The sequence below is a fragment of the Rhinolophus sinicus genome, linkage group LG02 (genome assembly GCF_036562045.2).
Source record: "Rhinolophus sinicus isolate RSC01 linkage group LG02, ASM3656204v1, whole genome shotgun sequence".
NCBI lineage: Eukaryota > Metazoa > Chordata > Mammalia > Chiroptera > Rhinolophidae > Rhinolophus > Rhinolophus sinicus.
Window position 1 is genome coordinate 121512005 of NC_133752.1, and position 26535 is coordinate 121538539.

A 26535-nucleotide genomic window follows, 5' to 3' on the forward strand; every position below is an offset into this window, starting at 1 on the left:
AATGGAGAATAGTCAACGCTGAAAAATGCTATTTTTTTTTTTTTTTACTGTAGGAAGAATAACAATTTGGACACGGGGAAGAAAAAAATGCAAACAGATGTAGATAATTTTTGGATGAAGATATTGTATTTGTATAGTTGAAATTATGTTCCTATCTTTCTTTTAAGATTAAAAAATGATGAAATAAAAAGTAATTCATAGAGCATTTTAACAGCAATTTCCATCTTTACCAACTAAGAGATGAAAATATATAAACATGTCTATATATACAATTTATATAAATACAGTTTTAAATATATATTTTATGTATAAATTAGATTTTTTTCTGGGAGGATATATATAGATATAGATATATACTTTATCTCTCTATATATCATCTATCTGCTTATTTCCTAGAATAAGCTGTACTTAATCACACCTCTATCAGCATGTCCATAGGAGGCCAAATGGCCAGTAGGTATAGAAGGCAATCACTGGAGTTGAATCTGATGTTAAAACATGTGCATCATGCAATAGTGTTTCTCTTGGAATTGGCCCCACATACACCTTTTATACAGCTAATATATCATAAAGATACATCTAACTTCCTTCCTTTGTCATCCTTGCCTGAAAATTTACCTAATGCATTTTACATTCTTTAACACAATGTACTGATGCTAGATAACAGTTTTAATTACTTTTTAATTTAGAAATAGGAACATAAATCCCAATAGAAATAGAGTAATGGAAATAATTTAAACTCAATTAAATGAAAGCATGTTTTGGACACATTGATGATAACAATTGTTTCCTTCTTATAATTAGACTTCATTTGGTTCTTCTACTAAATCAAAATTCACTTAAAGATTCCTAAAGAGAATTGATATTTTTTACTAAGCTCAATTTTAACAAACACAAACAATTACTTGCAATGAAAACAATTGAATAGGGTTTTAGGTTTAAATGCTAATAACATGATCTATATTTAACTTGAGAATGATGTCTGAAATCAAAATACATTTAGAAAACCCATATCAGGAAGAAATATCTATTGCTAGCAGAGGTAAGAAATGAGTGCAACAATTAACCGCAAAGTCGTTGCACTAAGGTGGATTCTCACAGTATTTAAATAAACATACCATAAAAAGAACTTTCCCGCAAAGGGGAAAGTAAATTATTTTAACAAAAAAGTTATCACATATCAATATGGAATAAGTGGAAAAATCTAAAACAATGAGATATGATGAAGACCAGATTTCCAGTGTGACGTATAACTTTAGTCCACAATTGCACTAAATGTCTTAGTTTTTTGAATTTAAGACAAAGCCTAGTGTTCATAGTGAACTTATTATTTGCCAGATGGTGTGCTGTACAATTCCTTTTGTATTTACCATGGTGGCCCTCTTTTTTTAAAAAAGCAAGTATACCTGGTAGTGATAACATATTTAAGTGTAATGATTATCAGATCTATTTTCCATAGACAGGAGACTCAGTGGAGAAGGGTTTCCTGGGGAGGAAAATGGGGAATTAAATAAATAAAAGGCACACCTGGACAAATTTTGAGACTGAATGTCATTGATTAAATGGGTAAGAATCTAGTATTCTTTGTTAAGGAAGATTTCAGATGACTATATGAGTGTCATTTTTAGTGGCATTACTAAAAGATGAGGGAAACTTGTGAGCCATGTTAGTTTCTTATTACACGACAAATATTTCACTTATTTTCTTTTATCATTTTTGAAATTATGTACAATTTTCATTTTTACCATCTTGGAAGATGTTAAAATATACAAGAATTTTGTTAGGTACTAGAATCTTTTCCACAATATGAAACCTAGTGGAAGGAATTCCAGGAATAAGCAAACTGCAAAGTAAAGCCCACTTATGTTAATGCATGCAGAGGGCAGAATAAATGATAAAGGTGGCTGGGAAATTGAGGAAACAGCCCACATAAGCCATTTGTAGAGACTAAAGAAATCAGAGCAAATAAATGTATGTCTAGGTTTGACTAATGGACAAAGTAAGATCCAGGTAATGAATAGAAGGTGGATTTGAGGTTCCCCTTTATAAGATGCTATTAGTTTTTCTTATCCCTGTATTGTTAAAAGTGGAGTCAAGAAAGGAGTTGACTTTATGATTCTTTCACGTTCTAAAAACATTTTTATGTTCATATTTTTGTTCTGATGCATAAAAGATATGTGACCCTGGGCAAATTTCTCAGCCTTTTTAAAAATGAGATTATTAATCTATAAAACAGGGACATTTTATAAATACTTATAAATAATTTAGCATAGTACCTGAAACCTAGGGAAAAGAAAACTTGTTAAAAGTTATTTATTGTTATTAAATTACATAACAGATTTCTTCATTTCCTATAATTTGTTTCTCTAATCTGACTTACTTTGTATAACAGAATTTTATTCGAGACCTCTAAATTTCAGATACGCTGAGGTCTATGGTAGCTTTATGAGCAGTTTAAATATAATTAGCTGTGTCTCCAAATAACAAGTTTGATTTTTCTTATTTAAAAAAATAATACATTTAAGTGAATATGTTGGCATTAGTGGGCTTAAACTGATATACTAAAGGAAAGAAGATTGATGACAAAAATATTTCCTTGTGATAAAAATAAGAAAAGTCATTAAATATCACTTGTCAAACACATGATTTCTTAAGATTTTATTTCAGCTAGAATAAGAGGTTATGCCTTTTTGTTTCTTCTCTGAAATGAACCACAACAGCAATTTGATTACAGTTCAATTTTAGCAAAAACTTTGAAAAATGATACTTCAGAGGTTGGATCATGTGGAGCTTTGTGTTTACAGATACTTTATCAAAACATTTTAAATTTTTATTAGGCACTTTCTTCAAAAAACAAAATTTAGGTTAATATATCATTTGCTAAGTAATGACTGACAAACAACAATTGAAAACCCCTTTTGAGAGAGAGAGAGAGAAAAAAATCTTCTACCATTCATTCAAGCAAATAGATCAATAAAAGCATCTAATCTTTATGCAAAGGCTGGTGGTTAGCCAGGAAACAAAGGGAACATTCTGGCTAGTTATTATGGAAACTGCTTGAAAAGTGCAAATCCCCTAAATTTATAGCTTCTGCTGTTTTCTATATCACTGCAGTTCACAGCTCAAGAGAAAATGCTGTTGCTTAATGATACAGACAGTTATGTTTGGGTTGCAGTTTCCTTTGTGGAGCAGAATTAGCACTCTAGGAAATAGAAAATTATGTTTGTCTCAAACTGGTAGCTTTCAAAAAAGAGAAAAATATACCAAATTAAAGTACAAAGGAAAGGTAATCTTGGAAAAATAACAGGTTAGTAAATAAGTAAACCTTTACAAACATCAGATGTCTATTTAAAGAAAATATAATTTTATAAGTCTGTGAAATACCTAACTCTAATGAGCTGCCTGTCAAACCTTTTTCACTAGGTGTTGTAGCACCTCAAGTAATTGAAAGCCAAAACTATCAATGTCTTTAAAAAAACAAACTCAATTTTATGAGGAACCCATTTCTGAATATTCATTTTAGTGTGCTTTTAACCTGTGTGATATCTGTTTATTCTCTGACATCTGTGTAGAAATTGCACTAGCAATGCTATGTGTGTTCTTCCTCAATAATCTGTTCTTTTTTTGTCAATTTTAGAATGGAAGTTTTCTCCAAGAGAAATACATGCTTAGTTTTCATTGCAAAAAAACTTGAAAAAGTTAAAAAAAAAATGTCAGAAAACCACAATGTTTACTCTTTTGCTCCTAACATTTCAGAAAATATCAATAATTTATAGCAAAGGTAAGAAATATTTTCCTGTAAATGCCAGATATTAATATTTTAGAATTTGTACACCATATGGCCGTCTTAACTGCTCAACTTTGTTACAGTAGTGCAAAAGCAGCCATAGACAATATATAAATAATGGGTGTGGCAGTATTACAATAAATATTTATTTATAAAAACACTATAATTTTATCTGATCTATAGAATAAAAAATGTATCCCAGGTATCAGAACCTCCCTCATTAATATTTAGGGTATGCACTTCAAATAACTTTTTCTATGGATGGGGTAAATAAGTGTATATATAATGGATAAATGTCATGTGTTTTTGTTACCCTCCATCTGAATCTTCTTTCTCTTTGGATTCTCTTTCACTTTATCAATATGTGTAGGGTTCACATTCTACCACAGAAAAGTGAGATCCTCACTTTCTCAGACTGTCTTGCAGCTAAGACTCCAGTATTTAAAATTAGGTGTACCTTCCTATAAAATTGAATATAAAACTGGCAACATAAGTAATTAAGTTTCAAGAAGAAATCATTCTAGCTGAGGGTGATTGCAGAGACCACAGGTACATGCTGAATCTCCACGTACAGAAATGCAGTACAACAGTTGCATACAGAGACCAGAGTTGCCATAATCAGCAGAATAATCTGAAATGTGCATTGTTAAGCAATGTGCCTGTTTTCCACATCTCATGCTATTATTTTCCTTGCAAGTATGCACACTATCAAATATCCTTTCAGTGAATTACTTATTGAGATAATTATTTGATGAGAAATCTTGTTGCTTGAAACTAACAACTCTGATTGATACACAAATTTGTACTAGGAGAGGCTATAGTGACTTGGGGAAAGGTTAGATTCATAACTTCAAACCAAGGGTAGTGAAAAATCACACTAATAAACTCAGACATTGGTCTCTGGAGTCTTAGGGATTTCAAAACTTTTGGTTGGTTAAATTATTACTTGTTGTGACCTAAAGCGAAGTGACCAGCAATGATAAAGTTTATCAAGAAGTTGTGGCTATTGCTGTAGAACAAAATGAATACAAGAATAACTTGGCATCTGTGTGGTGGGGTGATTATTACTGTTAATAATTCCATTGCACAAACTGAAAAAGAAAATGACAACTTTAAGTATCTAATTTCAAAATTTTATCCCATGGCACAGACTTTCTCTTATTATATTAAATAATCTCATATAAATGAAGCTGGGGCACCAAAATAGCAAAAAAAAAAAGAAAAAAAAATCATTCTGTACGCTTCCAAATTGTAATATTAGTCTAATTCACAGACTCCTCAAGTATCTTATATGAAATTTAGGGCATTAATGGAGAAAGGGTGCGGCCTGAAAAATAGGAATGTGATGTATGTATGTAAGGATCAGAGGACTCAAGTTTATTTTATTTCCTAAACCCACTGAGCTTTCCTTGCCAATTGGATAAGCTGTCACATCTCTGTCTATTGTGACAGTTCCTCCTTTCTTAAAATACATAATGTCCTTGTCTAAGGAATTCATTTTACATGAGGAAGTGCACGTGCCTAATGCTCCCACCTAAACACATGTTGTTTTAGTCTAACTTCTAACCAGAATCAGTTCCCAGCAAGCATTTGGGGCCATCTAATTACAATGCTAAATTTGCAAGCCAATACTTTTGCAATACTTAGCATTTTATTTTTGAATACTATACTATTAAAAATATGCATATTTGTCTATTCTTCATTGAGAGGATTACACATCCTAGGCATGGCTCCTTACCTTATTATAAGGCTTGCATATTTGATTTGTTTTGGTCAATGGAAGGTGGGAAAACCTAACATATGCCATACACATTGCAAATGGAAACATTTAATGTGATTATATGGTTCAGCTTTGCACTTGGCACTTCTGTCCTTTGCCATAACAACAGATAACAACTCCTCCTTTGGCCTTTGCCCTGGAATGAGACTAGATATGGAATGGAGATACAGCTGACCATGGACACAAATAATATTTTTTACCATGAAGATTTAAGTGAATGCTTTTGTTGTAAGCCATTGAAATTGGGGATTTTTTGTTACTGCAGCAGCATTGGTGAAAACGTGGAAAATAGATTTTGGTAACAGGATCTAAGGCTGTTTCCAAATACAAAGTATATAGTGTTATGGACTGAAATTACCAATACATATACTGTTTCTACTTATTCCAGACTCCGTCTTTTCTAAAACAGCAAGTAATTTGAATTATTAACCTGGTAGGTTAAAAGTGGTTAAGATGCTATAAGGGTCTTTGTTTAAGTAAATGTTCTAATAAATTGATCATGTGTAACCTGTTAAACTATTTCTAAAAATGTCTCCTGAAGGGGCCCAGAAAAACAGTTCTCTCTCTAAGACCTTAAGACATGCGGTGGGAAGATGATCACTAGCATTCATTACATCATAATCATATCCATATATTTAATATATGATACATGTTATTTTTAGGATATATGGGACAGGAAGGTGAAATGTACTTCCTGATTGCAATACAGACACCAGGACCTTGAGATAACGGAAGGAAAGTGATTAAATTATGGCAGCAAGGTGAACAAGGTTAACGTGCCAGGTTACTATCCAAAATTTCCCCCAGTGATATAGAGGAGCATTTCATTAATCTCTTAATACTTTGTATAAAAAGAAGCACTACACTTAATTTGAGCTCTTTTATGGAGAGTCAAGAAACCTTATTTACTTCCAGTCTTGAGTTTGTCAAAAACCCAGAGCTCCATTAAAGAATGATGGTGATATATCTAATATATAAGAAACCACACAGGAAGCAACTGATAAGGTAGCACACATAAAATTATTAGGTATTTTACATTTCCAGAAGGAAAAAAAAATAGGAGCAGGACTTATATAACTGTAAATTATTTGCAATGGGGAAAACTTGAACACAATAGAAATAAGTTGCTCTAATACCTAAGGAAGAGTCAGCATGAGTAATAGTTTGTAATCATTAAACTACAAGCTTCAAGAACAATAAATACTATTTTCAAAAAAAACAAACTATATTTTTGTTTATATTAAGGATTTGTCTGTTTGTCTAATAGGATTTTAATAAATTGAAAGAATTACTGAAATGGGAACAACATATGTAATTAGTAATGGTTGACACTAATTTGCCTTAAAGTACATAGATAATTTTAGAAATTATAGATGGTGATGTAAAATTGAATGATTCTTACTATTTTATTGTTTTAATTACTGTTTCAATTATTTAAGTCTATAAAGCAATCAACATTTTTAGTCTTCTTAAATTAATAAATTCCCATTTATTTAAAGAGAAAATAAATTTTAAGATATATATTTCTTTTTCTGGATGATTGAGATTTACAAATTGCTGCTTAGGCATTTTACTTTAAGAACTACTAGAAAAAGTGTCCTTTTTCTCATATTAGTATTAAAAAAGCATTGTGACTGTTTATTTGTTATGCAAGGTCTAACAAGTTCGTGAACTCAACATAGAAATGCAGTGCATGTGGAAGTCTGTTGGGTTTGTATCCATGAGAATCTAGGGAAGAAGAGACCCCATAATAACACACACACACACACACACACACACACACACACACACACAATTAAGTTCGTGAACTCATCCTAGAAAAAGTGTTACATACTTCATTGCTGAATATCACTTTGGTCACCTTCAAAGTACTCGCCTTGGGAAGCTATGAGCCAATGACAGTGCCTAGTCCACCCTTCAAAGCAATTTTGGAACTCTTTTTCTGGAAAGGCCAGCAGAGCTGTCATTGCATTACGTTTGATGTCCTGAATGCCATCAAATTGTCTTCCTTTCAATATTTCCTTTAGCTTTGGGTAAAGAAAGAAGTCATTGGGGCCAGAACAAGTGAGTAGGGAGGGTATTCCAATACAGTTATTTGTTTACTGGCTAAAAATTCTCTCACACACAGTGTTGTGTATTGTCGTGATGCAAGAGCCAGGAATTATTGTTGGAAATTTCAAGTGGTCTAAGTTTTTCATGCAGCTTTTTCAAATAGTAAACTTGGTTAACTGTCCAGTTGGTAAAAATTCATAATGAATAATCCCTCTGATATCAATAAAGTTTAGCAACATTGTTGCAACAAAGTTCATGAACTTAATTGTCAGCACTCATATGTGTTTTAGTCTTTTCTTTTTGAAGAGCCATGAATTGTTGGCAAATGTTTTAATCTTAAATCCACTGAATAGTTTCAACTGGACAGAAATAATTTTATGACTCATAGTCTTTCAAGAAATACATCAACAATCAAGTTAAGAATCTAATAATTTGATTGCTAAACTAACATTTGGTCCTGTCCTAAACTTCCACAGACACATTTGATTCACACCAAAAGACCCTTGATATTTGGTTCTTTCAAAAACATCCACATTTAGAAAATGTTCATAATGTTAATTTATTCTTTTTGTTTATAGGATTAATACATAAAAATACTATTGTGTTTTCTTGGTCCAATAATTGTGTTGTGGCTATATTGCCAATAATAACCCTTCTTGCCTCAGTAGCCTAGCTGTAATGGCACATGGGATTAGTTAGATGGTTCGATGTGGACCAAATGTCTCCATGGACGTTTTGGGCAGGACCAAATGTCCTATAAGGATCTAATTATTTAAAAATTGGTTTATATAAACATTTACACTTTTATTCTTCTTTGTTAGCTTTGCTAAAGTTGTAGTTCTTTGGTAAAGTTGCAGGGAGACCTTTGGTTGGGTAGGAACAATATTGCATCATGGATAAGAACATTAATTCTGGATACAAACTGTCTAGGTTTGCACCTTAGCTCCAATCTTACTCTTTTCTATTTATATTTAGCTCCTTTATAGTGTTGCTGTCAAAATTAAATGAGTAATGTATTTACAACATTTAGAGACGTGCCCAGTACATATTAAATATTATATATATAATATTATATATATAATAAATATTATATATAATACATATATATGCATATATATATATATATATATGCATATATATATGCAAGCTAAATCTCAGTCTTGACAAGAATGATGTGTGAAATTCAGATATACTTGAGAAATTCAGATATTAAAGCATATATTCAGGAATGCTAAAGGAACACTTGACTAGCAGCAAAACACTCGAGTAATTTCTATGGTGTATTGAATGGTCGAGATTAGGGTTAGAATACCTGAATTCTTATGGTTCTATTGTTTACATGCTATATGATTTCAGGGAATTAAAAGCACTTCTTTACTCTAAAGCAAAGACAATAATATTGGGCCTAAATCATAGGATTGAGAGAATTTAATGGACTAACTTAAATTATGTGTTTTATAAAGTATTTTTTAAATTAATTAATTAATTATTATTATTTTTATTAGTTACAGTTGCATTCAATATTATTTATATTAGTTTCAGGTGTACAGCATAGTGGTCAGACTTTTATATAATTTATGCACTGATCCCCCGATTAGTTTAATACCCACCTGGCACTATACATATTTGTTGAAACATTATTGATTATATTCTCTAGCTGTGCTTTACATCCCCATGACTGTTTGGTAACTACAAATTTGTATTTTTTAATCCCTTCATCTTTTACACTCTGATCATCCACTCTCATAATGGGATCCCAGGTGTCATTTTCTGCAATGGGAGTCTAATAATTAGGGCTATATGAGAGTGAGTTGATTTAACCCATGGTCTCAGGACAAAATGCCTACACAGGATGCCAGGATCAGTTTTGATGCCATACATGCAGAACTGACAGATGAAAAGAAAGAACAGGGTCAGAAAAGATAGCTCTGCAAAGGGTGAAATGTACAGGTTCAATAAGTAGGCTGGAGAGGCAGAGGAAAGGAAGGCTTTTTAAAGTCCATGAATAGAAAATGCTTTAGTGTACTAAACTAGAACAGCCAGCATACTCTAAACATCTCAGTGTAAATCATAAATATTAAATAGCACCTCCCACTCAAAGATATCCCAGTAGACATTGTTTTCAGTCTGTATGTGTCTTTCAATTTGAAGTGAGTCTCTTGAAGCAGCATATGTAAAGGTCTTCTTTTCTTATCCATTCAGCCATTCTATCTTTTAATTGGAAAATTTAATCCATTTACATTTAAAGTAATTTGTGGTACATATATAGATAGCTATTGCCATTTTATTATTCATATGTTTTATCTTTTTTTTTTTTTTTTTGCTTGTAATACTGGTTTTGTGGTGAGGAACTCTAGCTATTTCCTCTCTTGGAAGTTTTTTATCTGTCCTTTGATTCTAAATGGTAGTGTTGCTGGGTAGAGTGATATTGGTTACAGGTCCTTGCTTTTCATCACTTTGAATATTTTCTGCCACTCCCTTCTGGCCTGCAAAGTTTCTGTTGAGAAATCAGCTGACTGCCTTATGGGAGCTCCTTTGTAGGTAACTAACTGCTTTTAAGAGTCTCTGTTTGTCTTTAACCTTTGGCATTTTAATTATGATGTGTCTTGGTGTGGTCCTCTTTGGATTCATCTTGTTTGGGACTCTGTGTTTCCTGGGCTTATATGTCTATTTCCTTTGCCAATTTAGGGAAGTTTTCGGTCATTATTTCTTGAAATAGATTTTCAATTCCTTGCTCTCTCTCTTCTCCTTCTGGTACCCCTATGATGTGAATGTTGGTACATTTGATGTTGTCCCAGAGGCCCCTTCAAGTATCCTCATTGTTTTGGATTCTTGTTTTCTTTTTGCTGTTCTGATTGGGTGTTTTCTGCTACTTTATCTTCTAAATCACTGATTTGAGTCTTTGCTTCATTTAATCTACTGTTGATTCTCTCTAATGTATTCTTCATTTCAGTTTTTTGTAGTCTTTATTTTTGACTGGTTCTTTTTGTATGTTTTTTCTGTCCATTTTTTGTTTTCTATCTCTTTGTTGAAATTTTCCCTGAGATCACTGAGCATCGTTATCACCTTGTCTCGATTTTATTTAGTTCTTTTTCTGGAGCTATGATCTGTTCTTTTATTTGGGACATATTTCTTTGTTTCCCCATTTTGGCTGCCTCCTTGTGTTTGTTTCTATGCAGGGCTGCTATGTCTCCTGGTCTTAGTAGAGTGGCCTTATATAGAAGGTGTGCTGTGGGACCCAGTGGTGCAGTCTCTCCAGTCACCTGAGCTGGGTGCTCCAGTTGTGTCACTTGTAGGGGTTGTGTGGGCCATCCTGTTGTAGTTGAGACTTGATTGCTGTTTGTCCATCAATGGGAGAGATTGACCCTCCAGCTGATTGGTCATGAGGACTTGTCATGACTACAGTAGAGGAGCTGTTGAGCAGGTTCACTGTAGCAGGACTCTGGTGCCTGCCATGTCTGCCCTTTGGGTGTGTTGTCCTTGGAGGTGGCTGGTTAATGCTCCAGCCCAGTCTGAAGGTGGCTACTGGGACTGCAAGCCCCATGGGCCTCCTAGGATTGGATGCACTGCAGGCCAAGTTCAACTGCAGCCTTTTCCCTGCCCAGGACCACCTGGAATGAGCCACAAAGCAATCCAGAGATCCAGAGATGGCTGCTGACTACATTGTGCTTGGAAGTGCCTTGAGAGGCTAAGCTGCAAACCGAGGCCAGCTGTTGCTAGTGCCTGGCTTAGTGGTGCTCAGCCAGATATATGGGACATGCTGAAGCCAAACGCTGTTTGTTTGGGTTTTGTGAACATTTGAGAGATTTTAGGAAAGTCAAAGCATGAGCCAAGCAGACCAGCTGTATGGAAAAGCCACTGGAAGTGGCCTGGGTGTGCCTGAAATTTGGGGGGCAGGGTGGCATGGTCTCAGAGAATCCATAGGGCAGGGCAAGTGAAATGCGATAGCCAGTTTGATGGAGATTCAGATATGGCGGCACCTGCATTTGCAGGTAGAGAGGGGAAGGGCTCAACAACAGACAATGGCTTCCATAGCTACTCTGTACGGGTGAAAGCTGCCCCTCCAGTCCTCACTGTGAAGCTAGATAATTTTTCTTCCTTGTATGTCCCTGGCACCTTTCGAGCTGCTGCCCAGCACTGGAGCTCAGAGTGAGTGAGTCTGTCTGTGAGTAAATCTATATGTGGGCCCTTTAAGAGAAATGCCTGGGACTCCAGCAGCCCTCATGTCACTCAGCCACAATCTCTGCTGGTTTTTACAACCAGAAGTTATGGGGTCTTCTCTCCCTGGCAATGGGCTGGCGAGGGACTGGTACCCCTCACTCCTCGGCGGGGGTGGACCTCCACAGCTGAGATACCACTCCTGATTTTTAATGGTCACAATCGGGTGTGGGACCAGCTCATTCCATGTCTCTGCCCCAGTCTCCTACCAGTCTCGAGGTGGCTACTTCTCTCTGTAGTTGTAGGGCTTTGGTTCAGCTAGACTTTAGGCAATTCTCAATAATGGTTGTTGTGTGGTTTAGTTGTATTTGATGTGTTCCTGAGAGGAGTTGAGCACAGCATTTACCTATTCCGCCATCTTGACTGGAAATTATAGTGGTTGCCTTTTAGACTCATAATGATAAGATTGGAATCAAAGAAAAGTGTTTAGAAAATTATTGCATTAATCTAAGCATGAGAAAACTTGTTAAATGGAAGTTGTTATAAGGAGAGATAGTGGTCAATGGTTGTATTTTATAAGTCATTTTAAAGTGGCACCCCTATAACTTATTGACTGAGTAGGGTAATAGGAAAATAAATGGAGAAAACAATGGCAAAATTTTAGGCTTGAGTGAATGAGTTAACGGAGGTACCATACTGATTAAGGAAAAATAGGGCAGGAACAGGTTAAAGGGAGGGATAGAAATTACTAGTTTAGATTGGAAAATGTTAAATTTGAGCTGTTTATTAAGCAATCAATAACCTCCATACTGACTAAGTAGTTGGATATAGATTCTACAGTTTGGGGATCAGGTCATTGATGGAATTGTTAGTTGAAAAGACATTGGTGTATAGATGACATTACACATAAGAAAATAGCCTAGGGAGCAAGAAGATAAGAGATGTATGAGAAATGAGTTCTGAGACACTCCAATATTTAGAAGTTAGGAAGAGGAGACAGGGATAGAGAAGGAGAGGGAGCAGCAATGAGATAGAGGAAAATGGGAAAATTTTTCTGTCCCTGTGGCCAAAAGAATAACAGGATTTAAAGGAGAATGGAGTGAGCAACTGTTTTCAAATTCAGATTCTCTGTGATTTGCAATTATATTCTTAAAAAAAAGATACATGTATTTACACATATTCCACAGCTGTTCTCTTTCACTTATTTGTTTGTTTCTTGTCAGTGGACAATAATTTTCTTCTTTACTTTTGTTATCATTTAATTAGATGATTATAATGACAATTTTGTTGGCCATCATGCTGTGGAATAACCAGAAAATTGCTTTTTTTGAATCAGGAATTTGAAAAATTGTTGTTTATATACATGGCTGAATTCCATTAATGCATTTAAATGTGGGGACAACAGAGAAAGAAACATTATATAAAGATATCATTTGAAATAATGCCATCCACATAAAGGCATTCATAGGAGATCGGCTTAAGGTACATGCACAGATTGGGTGGTGGTGGAGTGGGGGAAATCATAGCATTTGAAATGGGCAATATAGTCATCTTTATTTAGTCTTCCTGTGCAGAAAAGATAATTTATGTTTTGCTATATTTCCAAGTATGATGATAACATGCAAACAAGGAGATAAACAGCCTCAGTTCTAATACTTAAATAGTTATTACACTTTTGTTTGACACATCTGAAAATATTGGAAATACAGCTTGAGCTACTTGGAGAAGAGCTAGTTATCATTATGATTACAGGGCTTTTTCTATTGATATAAATTTATTAGGTGATTAATTAATGCTTCATGTTGAGTGAATCATTAATGAAGCATACTTCTCGACATAACTGGGAGACACTGTATGCCTAGAGGCAGCTGAATTACTGCAGAAGTTACAGGTGAAAATTGTCAAAAATCTTTAAAATGTTTTCTGTGATTATCTGGCATAAACCAGGAAATCTGGTTTGGACTTCAGACTGATAACTAAGAGGATGAAAGAGACATTACATAATGACTTTCAGTTGCAATAATGACACTAATTGAGACATTCAGATATGAATTGGCAGACCATTTCTGGTGTCTAGGATATTAAAGCACTCACAATTTATTTTTTATTTCATTGTTGTTTTCAGTTCTCAAATCCAGCACATTGGATGTTTCATTCTTCTCAAAAAAATAGATTCACAATTTTGATGCCTCACACTTTATATTTTCACATATATAAGTATTACATGTAATATATAATATATAATTATATACTTTAAATTTATTTTACCAAATTTTTTCACTAATAGCAGAGAAGAATAAAAGAGGTGAGGTTGTGGCCCAAACAATAGAGTCCAGCTTAAGATATCATGTGGTATTTGGTTTCTACTGTGTAATTTGCCCCATTTTTCTCCCATGAAATATTGTTTGTCATTTAATTTCATTTTTAACAAATTTACAAGTGAATGATTGGATGACTTAGAGTATAAACTAATCTTCTGTGAAAAACAGTCCCCAATATATAGTGATATGAACAAGTAGACTTGGATTTTGAATTTCATGAGACAGAATAAAGGGTGTAAATGTACTCTGCTTCACAGTGTCTGCAGTTTTGTAACGTGGTTTTACCAATATTATACTTCTACTAGCAATTTATGAAGTTCTAGTTGCTTTGATCTATTTTTTTTCTTGTTGTCTCACAGGAAATGTGTTAACCTCAATCATCAAACTAACATTTTAGCATATTAGAATAAAACATGTGAAATGGAAATGGAGAACAAGACAATCCTTATACACAATGATAGAGAAGTTGTTCACCTCACTCTACTCATATTCCATTGATTCCATTTAGTTACATGGCATGCCTCGTGGAAGGGAGGCTAGGAAAACATTTTATAACTTGAAGTCATGTACAGTTAAAAATATTTTACTATGGGAGAAGGGGAGATGGATTTTGTTGGAAACAAACAGAAATATGCCACAATGGGTCAGGAAGGAAGATGATAATTTGGTGACTTTCAAACTCCCAACACACTACCCACTTAAGCCTAGGAAGTCTTATCCCATCTTTGAAAGAAAATAATGAACATAAGTTTTCTGTCCAGAATTTGAAGACAGTAACTCTCCATAAATACAATATTCAGAGTTATAAGATTACAGAATTTTAAAAAGGAAATTTAAATTGTTATTTAGAAAACACATGACAATTACAAAACTTGATCTAAAGATTCTTACTCCATATTGTTCATCATTTCTATTTTCACACCATCTTGTCATTTTAGTGTCTTACATCCTATTTCTTCCCTTTCCGTTGTACTGGTAGGGGTAACTAAAATACAGGATAAGAACACTTAAACTCTTACTTATTTGTAAAAATACATAAAAATAATATTTACTGTGTATGGTATATGAAGTTGGCAAAAGTCCATTTATCCACACCCTGTCCATAAAAACCATCTCCATCTTATATATGTCAGATTCATCTTACCTGGACTGAATATGTGAGCAACATTTTCATTGATAGGAGTTGATCCCTGTTGTCACTCTTTGATACACATTGTTGTGCTCCTTTGTGATCTATAGTCAGTATTATAGTAGGTGATAACCTCAATTGTGTGAATCTAATATAAGTATTCTTTTCTTTTTATGCAGTTTGGTTACTTTTTTTTCAACTTTTATTAAATTTATTGGAGTGGCATTATTTAGTAAAATTATGTATTCTAAATTTCAAAGGGTGCCACTCAATTTAGAAGATTTTTTAAAAATTGTGAGATCACAGTCTTTTACTGCTTCCTTACAATTATGTTTATGTTCCTCCAGACTGTCTTTCCTGTTTTTTCCTTTTATCCCTTAGAAACATTCCTTTCTAAAACAGTACTCTAAAAATATTTCTTTATGGTTTGTATCTGGATTCTGCTCACTTCTATAATAATGTCATACTGTTTAACATTAGCATACCATTTAATCAAATTATAAAACATAAAGATTCAATTAAATCTAAAAATGTTAATCTGAAGATAAAAATCTGCTATTAAACTTCTTATGTCATTTAACCCCATTGCATTATGATTGATATGTACCCACACATACTATTTCCATGGCAAATATTCATTATCACTATTATGGTTACTAATTATCATTTAATATATTTCCATTCTCAACACACACAATAATATAGAAACACCTAACATGATGGATTTTTAGTTAGCTCTAGGCCTCGCTGTGTCAATAGCGTATCTAGATTTCTCCAGAATTAAAGCTTTTTATCTACTGTAGAAGTCTTTTGATGTGATAGCCTTTCTCAATCTACTGGATGACTTGTAATCCTTCCTTATCTAATTACTTACATTCAGTATATGTTTGTAAAAGATACACTAGCTTATGATTGTTTTTTTCAATCTTGGTCTTAATGCATACCTCATATATCAAGAGAGTAAGAAATGATAATATCACAATTAGTTCTTTTCCGAGAGAGAGAATGCATTTAGAAGAGTCCTTTTCCATGCAGTGGGGAGTAACAGTCTTATATGTGAGGACATCTTCTCATCCCATAACACTCCCACTTCCATCCTCTACTTTTTGAATAATGAAGTTTTCAGGAAAGTTAATTTGACAATAGAATACTGTGGTAGTTTGCTAAGCCTGCTGAAACACAGTACTGCAAATTGAGTTGATTAAATAACAGAAACGTATTGACTCATAGTTCTGGAGGCTAGAAATCCAAGATCAAGATGTGAATAGCATCACTCTCCCTCTGGAGTTTCTAAGGAAGGATCTGTTCTAGGTCTCTTTCCTAGCTTCTGGTAGATCCTTAGCTTGTGCCAGCATAATTTCAATCTTCACATGGAGTTATCCCTGTCTATGAATCATCTCTATGTCCAAATTTCTATTTTTTTATTAGTATACAAGTCATATTGGATCAGGACCAATTCTAATGATTTCATTTTAGAATAACAAATTATAACTGCAGCAACCGTATTTTCAAATGAGGTCATCATCTTCTGAGGTCCTGGTGGCTAGAACTTCAACATAAGAATTTTTTTGGGGAGGGACATTGTTTAATCCATAACAATTACTGCTTTGCTTTCTTTATTAAAGTTTTATAATTAACTAATATGTGAGTTCTGAAATAAAGTTTCTATTGATGGCCATCATAATTTTTGGATTCAGATTAGATCATTGGATATATTGTCTCCTTTTTTGGATGCTGAAGCTTTCTTCTATCACTGACCAAGACAAATATTTTCACATTTATAATATCACCCATTACATAATTAATACATTTTAAAATGCACGTAGTCCTGGGAAGGGTTTAAGCCTTTAAGTTTTTTGTTTTTTTTTTATTAATCTGTGAGCTAAAATCTTATTCTATGGAAGATGTTACTGAACACTTGAGACTATTGATATTGACAAGAGACAGAGGTCGCCCACAGAAAAAAGTGCCACCAAGGAGACGTGGTTCAGAACCTTGGAGAGAAGTTTCTCTCTACAATATTTTGAGGCCACGATCTGTGTCTACTTATATTTTACAGGGCTTTTCACTGCCTGCAAGGTCTCTCCTTAGCTGTCTGTAATTCTTTATATCTTGCTTAACCCTAAAGTAAAACTTTCCTAACTCGACATCTTCATTCATTTTGTTGCTCCTATACAGGACTTTTCTTATAAATCAATATTCCTGGTCACTTCTCAGGAAGTTGATATGGCTACTTGTCAGTGTTCTGGCTATTTGCCAAATCAAATCAAGCCTTTGCTATCCTTTAAAACTCAATTTAAACCACAAAACTACATTATAGAGTCCTATAAACTCTGTATTTGGTATTGCTCATACCTAACTATAAGAAATTTTAGAAACTGAATCAGTGTCATGTTAGAAAGAAAGGGCGTTGTGAAACATCTAGTATGTTAAAATATACAGAAAAGTTAAAACACGAACAAAGTGGGCAGGGAGATCTCCGTAAAAGTAAGAATTCAGAAGTGCAGGCTATATATAAGATGATAACTCAAGCCAATTCTCATTAAATTTTAAAGGGCAAAATAAATTGAGCAAGCTGGAGTATTTGGGGAGCATCCAAGGAGCTGACACCAAAGTTCTGCGATGGCTTCCAAGGATGTTTAATTAATTGTGTGTATATTAAAATCTTCTATGTATTGTATATTTTCACGTTATACAAATGATTGCAAACCTCTTTAAGTTAGGAAGAAAATAAAATAAATTCTATGCAGCAGGAACTATATTTTATGTGTTCTAGGCATTTGACAAAGCAATTTATATGTTTTCTCATGTAATCATCACAATTATTATTCCATTTTAATAATGAGAAAAGTGAGTTTTATATTGGAGATATACATAGAGCACATTCAGTCAGAATTGGGGTCAGCTATAATATGAAATGTTTACTGAGAGAATTCTGAAATCAGTAGGTATTTTAAAACCACTTTGACTTGCATTTTTGTGTGTTTGTTTGTTTGTTTGCTTGCTTTCCTAGGTCAGGTGACCAGCAGGCTGACTCCACTCTGCAGACAAGCGATGTTAGTATAGATGTACTAATAACTGCAAATTCATGAAATAATGTGCCTCACATCTAAATCAAGAAACAAAACATTACCAAGAACAAGGAAGTTTCTCTTGTGTTCCCTTTTCAACCCCCTCAAAGATAGCAACTACCCTGATTTAGAATATTCTGGATTACTTGATACGTAAATGGATGAATATAGCCAGAACTCTGTCCTTTCTGTCTGCCTGCATGTGTTCATATATTTGTGAAATTCAGCCATATTATTGTGTACTAAATTGTAGACTGTTCTCTCCTGTTTTATGCTATCCTGTGTGTGAATACACTTTACATAATTTATCCATTCTACGGTTGCATAGACGTTTGCTGTTTAGATAGTTTGTATTTGGTGCCAATTATAAATAGTGCAGTTCTGAAAATTCATGCCTTTGGGTGAACATATATATAACTTTCTATTATGTATACAATGTGAAATAGAATTGCTGGGTCACAGGGTTTTTTTATGTTTAGCTTTAGTCAGTAATGTTACAGAATTGTCTAGGTGATTTTGCCAATATCACACTCCTAATTTATAAGAGTTCCAATTGCTCTGCATCCTCACCAACACTTGTATTTTTTTTCTTCTTGCATTTAAACAATTTTGGGGTGTGTTTACTAGTATCCCATCTGATGTCCCCTTTTTTGAAATATTCTATTCTAGTCTTTGCACATTAATTCTATTAATTTGTCTATTGTTGGTTAATACAAGCTACTTATGGATACTAGTGACTTTCAGATTCGTATAGTGTGATATATTTCATATATATATATATATATATGGTTGGATTTAACTCATTTATATTCTCTTAAGGACTCTTGCATCTATATCTTTGGGGTATATTGTTTTCTAATTTCATGTCCTTGTAAGATGCTTTCCTGGTTTTGAAATCAAGTTTATACTTTTCTCATAAAAAGATAAAGTATTTCCTCTATTTTTAAACACTGTAAGTGTGTTTTCTTTTTCTTTTTTTTAAATTAAATTTATTGGGGTGGCATTGGTTAATAAAATTATACAGGTTTCAAGTACACAATTCTATAATACATCATCTATATATTACATCGTGAGTTCACCCCCCAGAGAGAGTTCTCCTTCCATCATCACTTACCCTTTCCTCTCTCCCCTCTCCCATTTCCTTTTTGGTAACCACTAAACTGTTGTCTGTGCCTATGAGTTTTTGCTTGCTTTTTTATTGCTTTCAGTTTATATCCCATATATGAGTGAAATCATATGATTCTTGAATATTTCTGTCTGACTTATTTTGCTTATGAAGATAATATCAAGATCCATCTATGTTGTTACAAATGTCAGTATCTTATCTTTTCTTATGGCTGAGTAATATTTCATTATGTATATACACCACATCTTCTTTATCTAGTCATCTACGAAGGACACTTTGGTTATTTCCATGTCTTGGCCACTGCGGATAATGTTGAAGTGGACATAGAGGTACATATAACTTTATGTTTAAATGTTTTCAGAATTTTGGGGAAGATGCCCAGAAGAGGGAATGCTGGGTCATATGGTAAATCTAGCCTTAATTTTTTTCAGGAAATTCCATGCTGTTTTTCATAGTGTTAAAACTGCAGGATTAGTGTTATATCTCCCATAGATACTTGAAAGTATTCATTAGTGAAGGTGTTCTAGTCTGGAGGTTTCTCGTGGGAAGTATTTTAAATAACAGTTTTAATTTATTTAGTAGTTATACAACTAGTAAGATTTTGTTACCTTTATCTTTCTGGGAATTGTCCAGTTCATCTAAATTGTCTCCGGTATTGGCATAATGTTGTTTTTAATATCTTCTTATTTTATTGATGTCTGTTGGATTTGTAGTGGGATTTCTATTATATTCCTGTTACTGACAATTTGAGTATTTTATTACTTATTTTGCTAAATTTTGCTATAGACATTTGATTTTTAATTTTCTCAATATAAATGTCTGTTTTTTACTTTATTTTTTGCTATTTTATTATTCATAGTTCTCTATTTATTAGGTTTAAACTTCTATTCTGGAATGGAAGATTTAAATCACTGACATTGAATCTTTCTCATTTTCTAATATATGTAACTAGGCTCTAAATTCTCTCTAAACATAGCATATCTGCTCCCCACAAGTTCTAACATATTTTCATTTACTTTTGCTTAAAATTCACCTAAAATCTTCTAATTTTCAGCTTTAGTTCTCCGATGCATACATGTAGAAGCCCTTTGTTTAATTGCACATTAAATGGGACTTTTCTAGTTATCGTTCTTAGTGTATTTTGACTTGCTTTAATTTTATCATAAATTGTACTGTGAGTAATTTAAATAATTTGAAATTTTGTTGGCAATTTTTATTACCTACGATGTCATAGATGTTGGTAAATGTTCGAAACACAATTAAAATAATATCAGCTGTTTCCTTAATACACACAGTGTTTTATTCATCTCAGTATTGTAAATTGTGTTTATATATCTATATCTATATATATAGATATAGATATATAGATATAGATATAGATATTCATTATTGCTATTGTTAATTATGCTCTATATTCTTGCTGAAGTTTTTGTGTGATTATTCTAACTGCTATTGTGATAGATATATTAAGGTCTTCTAGTCTGTGGATTTTTAAATTTATACTTCTAGTTTGTCAATGGTTGCTTTACGTAGTTTGAAGTTATGTTATTTAGTATTTACATACTAAGGATCATTTACATACTAAGGACTTTTTATTTTGTATTATGATATATAACTTTCTATACCCTTTATTTCTCAAAGTATTTGAATCTCTTCAATTCTGTTTATTTTTTAATAGTTTACTCCTTTTCACATTTTCCTTTTTAAGGCAGCATCTATTGTGTATATTAATTTTCTTTCTGGTTTTGTCTCCACTCTAAAATACTTTTTACTATTTTGTACCTTATTCTTTGCTGAGTTTTATTACAATATTTGCTAGTTGATATAATTAAAATTTAATGTTTTTCTTTCATATATTTAATCATTTTCTAATTATTTTTAGGTAATTTTGAAGTATTAGTTTATACTTTTCATCTGTATTATGGATTAATTTTTCAGTAATTAAAAAATTATCTAAGAATATTTTTCAGCTTTTTATGGTCTTTTGTCCTATAAAGACTTCTAGTGAAATTTGACTATCATACTTCATCTGTTCATTTCTGTATGAAATTAATTTTTCTGAATTTTTAGAAGGGAGAAATGGCTAAAAATAGCTTTTCTGTCTTATAAAGATTAAGAAAATATGGTTTCATGTTCTCTGAAATGACCTGACTTTTTTTTATTCCCCTACTCCTAGCATTTGTTTCTTTTTTCTCTTTCCATGTTCTTTTATGTCTTTACTTTGTACTTACTATCTCTTAGTTTTTCTCATTATGGGGCTTTGTTGGAGGATAGTTTCAGTGGCTGTTTTGCTTTAGCCCTGTCATGGACACAGAGAACACGTGGCCTGCCGTAATCTCCTCTTGCAGTATGCATACCTTTGTGTAATCCTTTCTGGGTGAATGTGGGCAGGGACTGTGACTTTTGTCTAACCTACAGACTATAGCAGAGGGATGTGATGCCATATCGTGATTATGTTACATGATTTAGAACTTCCCCTTACTAGCACACTGGCTCTAGGGTCTTTCTCCCCCTCTGGTACATTTATTTATTTATTTATCTATTTATTTATTTATTTATTAAATTAAATTTATTGGGGAAGCGTGTTGATCCTCTCTCTGACTTTGAAGTAAAAAGCCATCCCTGGAGGTTCACATTGCGAGGAAATTGGGGTATCCTCCAGGAGGCAACCAGAAGAAGCCAGTGTTTTCAGCTTTCAACCTGCAAAAAATGAATTCTGCCATAACTTGAGTGAGCTCAGAAGTGACACCTCCGCAGTAGAGGTTTCAAATGAGAATGCAGACTGACCAACACCTTGATAGCACCTTTCTGAGACCATTAAGTAGAGGCCCACGCAAGACTCCTGACACACAGACACTGAGATAATAAATGTGCATTATTTTAAGCCACTAAGATCATGGTAATTTACTATACAGCACTAGGTAACTAATACAAGCCCCTTCAGATCTTGCTTCAGAATCCTTACAATTGTAGATACCTATGTAAAACTCTTCCAGTTTCAGCCCCTATTCTGTAATAATTGGCCATCTGTACTCTTTAGTTCATGCCTTTGACAATATTTGTGTTAGTTTGCTCTCGGCTCTGGAAGACACACTTTTCTTCCCCCTGCTCATATAATGTATACCTTAATGCTATAGGTGATTTTTCTCCACCTGTTGTATTTTGGGGTTCATAGGGATACATTGTAAGTTAGTTTTTTATGTTATCTTTGGATCTTTTTTATTATATTTCCTTTTTGATCTATCTATTCTACAAAGTAAATCAAACAGATTAAAACTTATGTCATATTGCCATCTTCCAAGCATTTCTTTACACACATTGTTAACATTTACAGAATTATGCCAAATTACTGTCAGGATTTGTATAGACTCTAGATCTGTGGAGAACAGTTTCAATTATTAAACATGCTTGGCAGCAGCAGAAATTGTCAACTTTTAATTTTTTCTTGTCAATTTGCTAGACCTAAGATAGCATGTAACTGTGGTTAGATTTTCATTTTCTTGCCTATTATGTTTATGATTTTTAAAAAATATATATAAATTTCTTTATATGCTTTGCTCTCTTTTCTTTGGGGCCATTTGCCTTTTATTGATCCTTGGGATTTTTCTATATATTTTGGAGACTAATGTGTTATTGAATTAAATGTAAATATCTTTGCTAACTCTTTAGCTTCTATTTTGATGCTTAATAATACATTTCATACAGAAAAGTTATTATAATATAGTTAAATTTATTCATATATTTCTTTTCAGATTTGTCATATCTGTACCTTTAGACTCCTTCCCTTGTCTGTACTAACATTCTTCCACAAATTTTAAAGTTATGGCTTTTAAATTTAGGTGATTAAGTGGAAGTGGTCCATGTCCATGGGGTGGCATAGGGATTTCTTGTTTTTTTTCTTTTTTTTATTTCTTTGTAATGTCACTTCATTCATACACCAAGTTTTCATATTTGTTTGGTTCGGTTTCTGGGACAATATAGTTTGCTATTAATATTTTAGGAGGATTTGATGTTTTTACATAAGCATAAAATAAGTTTCCTTATTTCTTTCCTACCTTTGTATATTTGAATTATTTTGCTGTCTTAAATTACGAACTTGGATATATAACAGTGAATACACATAGTGATAATAACAACAATCACTATTTTGCCTTCAGCCTTATAGATTCCACTCACTTCTAAAGATACCTCGGCCAGCAAACACGTCCACAAACCACTTCAGTGAAGTTGTCTGATACATGTATAATATGATTAGATTAGTCACATTCTTCATTTCATCGTGGAATCTCCAACTTCAAAAATTGTTATTGAAAATTCACACACATTAAGGTTCACTGTTTATATCTTAAAGTTCTATGGGTATAGATAAGTGTATACGGTTATATAACTACTTTTATAGTATCATACAGAGTAGTTTCACTGCCCCCCAAATTCCTGTGAACTTCACCTATTCACACCTTCATTCCTTACATCAAACCCCTTGCAACCACTGATCTTTTCATCAACTACATAGTTTACTTAGTCCAGAACGTAATGTCTAAGTTGGAATCATACAGTGAGTAGCATTTTGAGTCTTGCTCCTTTCACGTACCAATATGCAGTTAAGATCCATGCATGCCTTTTTGTGTTTTGAGAGCTCATATTTTATCCCTCAGTAATAACCCATTAACTGTACATAGCACAGTTTGTTTATCCATTTACCGGTTGATTGACATCTTGGTTACTTCCAGTTTTTGCCAATCACACATAAAAAACATAGGGACATTTGCTTGCAGGGTTTTTGGGTCAACATGTTTCAAATCAGTTACATAAATAATTAAGAGTGTTATATCTGGTGGAATCTGAAGACCATGTTTAGCTACATAATAAAGTACCAAAGTGTCTCCCAAAGTGGCTGTCTCATTTTTGTATATTCCAACTAGCAATAAACTCAACATGAAAACCTGAAAGTTTTTCCTCTAAAGTCAGGAACAAGACAAGAGTAAACATTCTCACTACTCCTATTTAATATAGTACTGGAAGTCCTAGTGAGAGAAATTAGGCAAGATAATGAAATAAAAGGATACTAATTAAAAAGAAGTAAAATTGCATCTGTTGGTTGATGACATAATGTAATATACAGAAGACCCTAGACACTCCAATAAATAAATAAGTAAAACTGTTAGAACAAAGAAACAAATTCAGGAAAGTTGCAGGGTATAAAATTACCGTTACAAAAACCAGTTGTATTTCTATGCACTAACATGAGGATGATGTTAGCTGTGGACTTATCATACGTGGCCTTTCTTATGTTGTGGTATGTTCCTTCTATGCTTAATTTTTTGAGAGCTTTTATCATTGGAAGGTATTGAACTTCAGGACAAATTTCAAGTCACCGGTCTTTTGCAGAGACAATTATTTTATTTGTAAGGCAGTCAAACAAGGAGGACAGAGAGAATGCTCGAACAAAGGGCTGAGACAAGTTTTAAAAGATGAAAGCAGAGAAGGTTATACATATTCATAAGTTTCTACTTAGAAATGGTTTTATTGGACAATTTTTATTGGAAAATTAGCCATATAAAATAAAGGATATGAGAGAAGCCAAAAGAAAGTACAAAGAAGTTCCAATCTGGCAGAGTTTGATTGGTCAATTTTATATTCGTCCATATTTGTTTCAGGCACTGGATCTTTCTTATTGAAGGATACACATGTGCAGTACCATTTCTGTGAAAATAGCTCAAGATCTGTGTTAGAGAATAAACCAGTGTAATCTGTGTATGGTGTGCACGCGTGCGCGCACACACACACACTCACACACACACAGACAACAACAAAAAAACAATCTTTGTTAGTGTCTGGTTTCGTTTTGCCAAATACTTTTTCTGCATCTGTTGAGAGTATCATATGATTTTTATCCTTCATCTGTTAATGTGGTATATCACATTTATTAGTTTCCATTTGTTGAACCATTCTTGCATCCCAGGGAGAAATTTCACTTAATCTTGGTGTGTAATCCTTTCAGTGTGCTGTCAAATTCGGTTTGCTAGTATTTTCCTGAGGATTTTTGCCATCTATATTCACCAGGTATAGTGGCTTATAATTTTCTTACAGTGCCATTTTCTGTCTTTGGTGTCAGGTTAATGCTGGCCTCATAAAACTCTTTTGGGAGTATACCATCCTCTGCAAGTTTTTGGAGGAGTTTGGGAAATGTTAATTGACTGTAGTTATTTAAATGTTAGGTAGAATCCACCAGTGAAACCATCTGGTCCTGGGCTTTTCTTTCTTTAAATGCTTTCAATTAACTGTTTCAATCTTTTTATTCATTATTGGATATTCAGATGTTCTACTTCTTCAGAATTTAGTTTTGGTAGGTTGTATGTTTATAGGAATTTATCCTTTCCTTCCAAGTTATCCACTTTGTTGTATAATTGTTCCTAGTAACCTCTTATGATTCTTTGTATTTCTCTGGTGTCAAATGCAATATCTCCCCTTTCATTTTTAATTTGTTTATTTTAGTTCTCTTTATTTCTTGGTTCATCTAGCTAAGAATTTTTCAATTGTGTTCACATTTTTAAAGAACCAATACTTCATTTTCTTGATTTTGTTTTCTATTATCTTTGAGTCTCTATTTGCTTTATTTCTGCTCTAGTCTGTATTATTGCCTTCACTCTGTTAACTTTGGGTTTAGTTTGTGATAGGGGTGTCTGCCACTGGGATCCTCAGGAATATTAGCAGATTATGACTATGAGGAGGTAATAGAAGCCTTTTCAGGAGGTATTGAGAAATTATTGTCAACTGAAGAAACACCTAAGCGAGGTAAAATTGGAAAATACATCTTAATTCTGGAGAATTTAGAAAATCACATTATGTACTCCTACCATTTTCATTGGCATTATGTTTTTCAGCTAAGTCTCCTGGAGATGTCTCTGCCCTTAGACATTGTTTTGGCAGTTGGAAGAGGTGGAAGTGTGTCATAGTACTAGTCATATACAGTAGTACCTCAGTTTTCGAAAGTCTCCATTGACGAACATTTCGATCTATGAGCGCCGTAAACCCGGAAGTAAATGCTTTGATTTCGAACACACCTTGGAAATTGAACATGTCACGTGGCTTCTACTGAGTGCAAGATCCT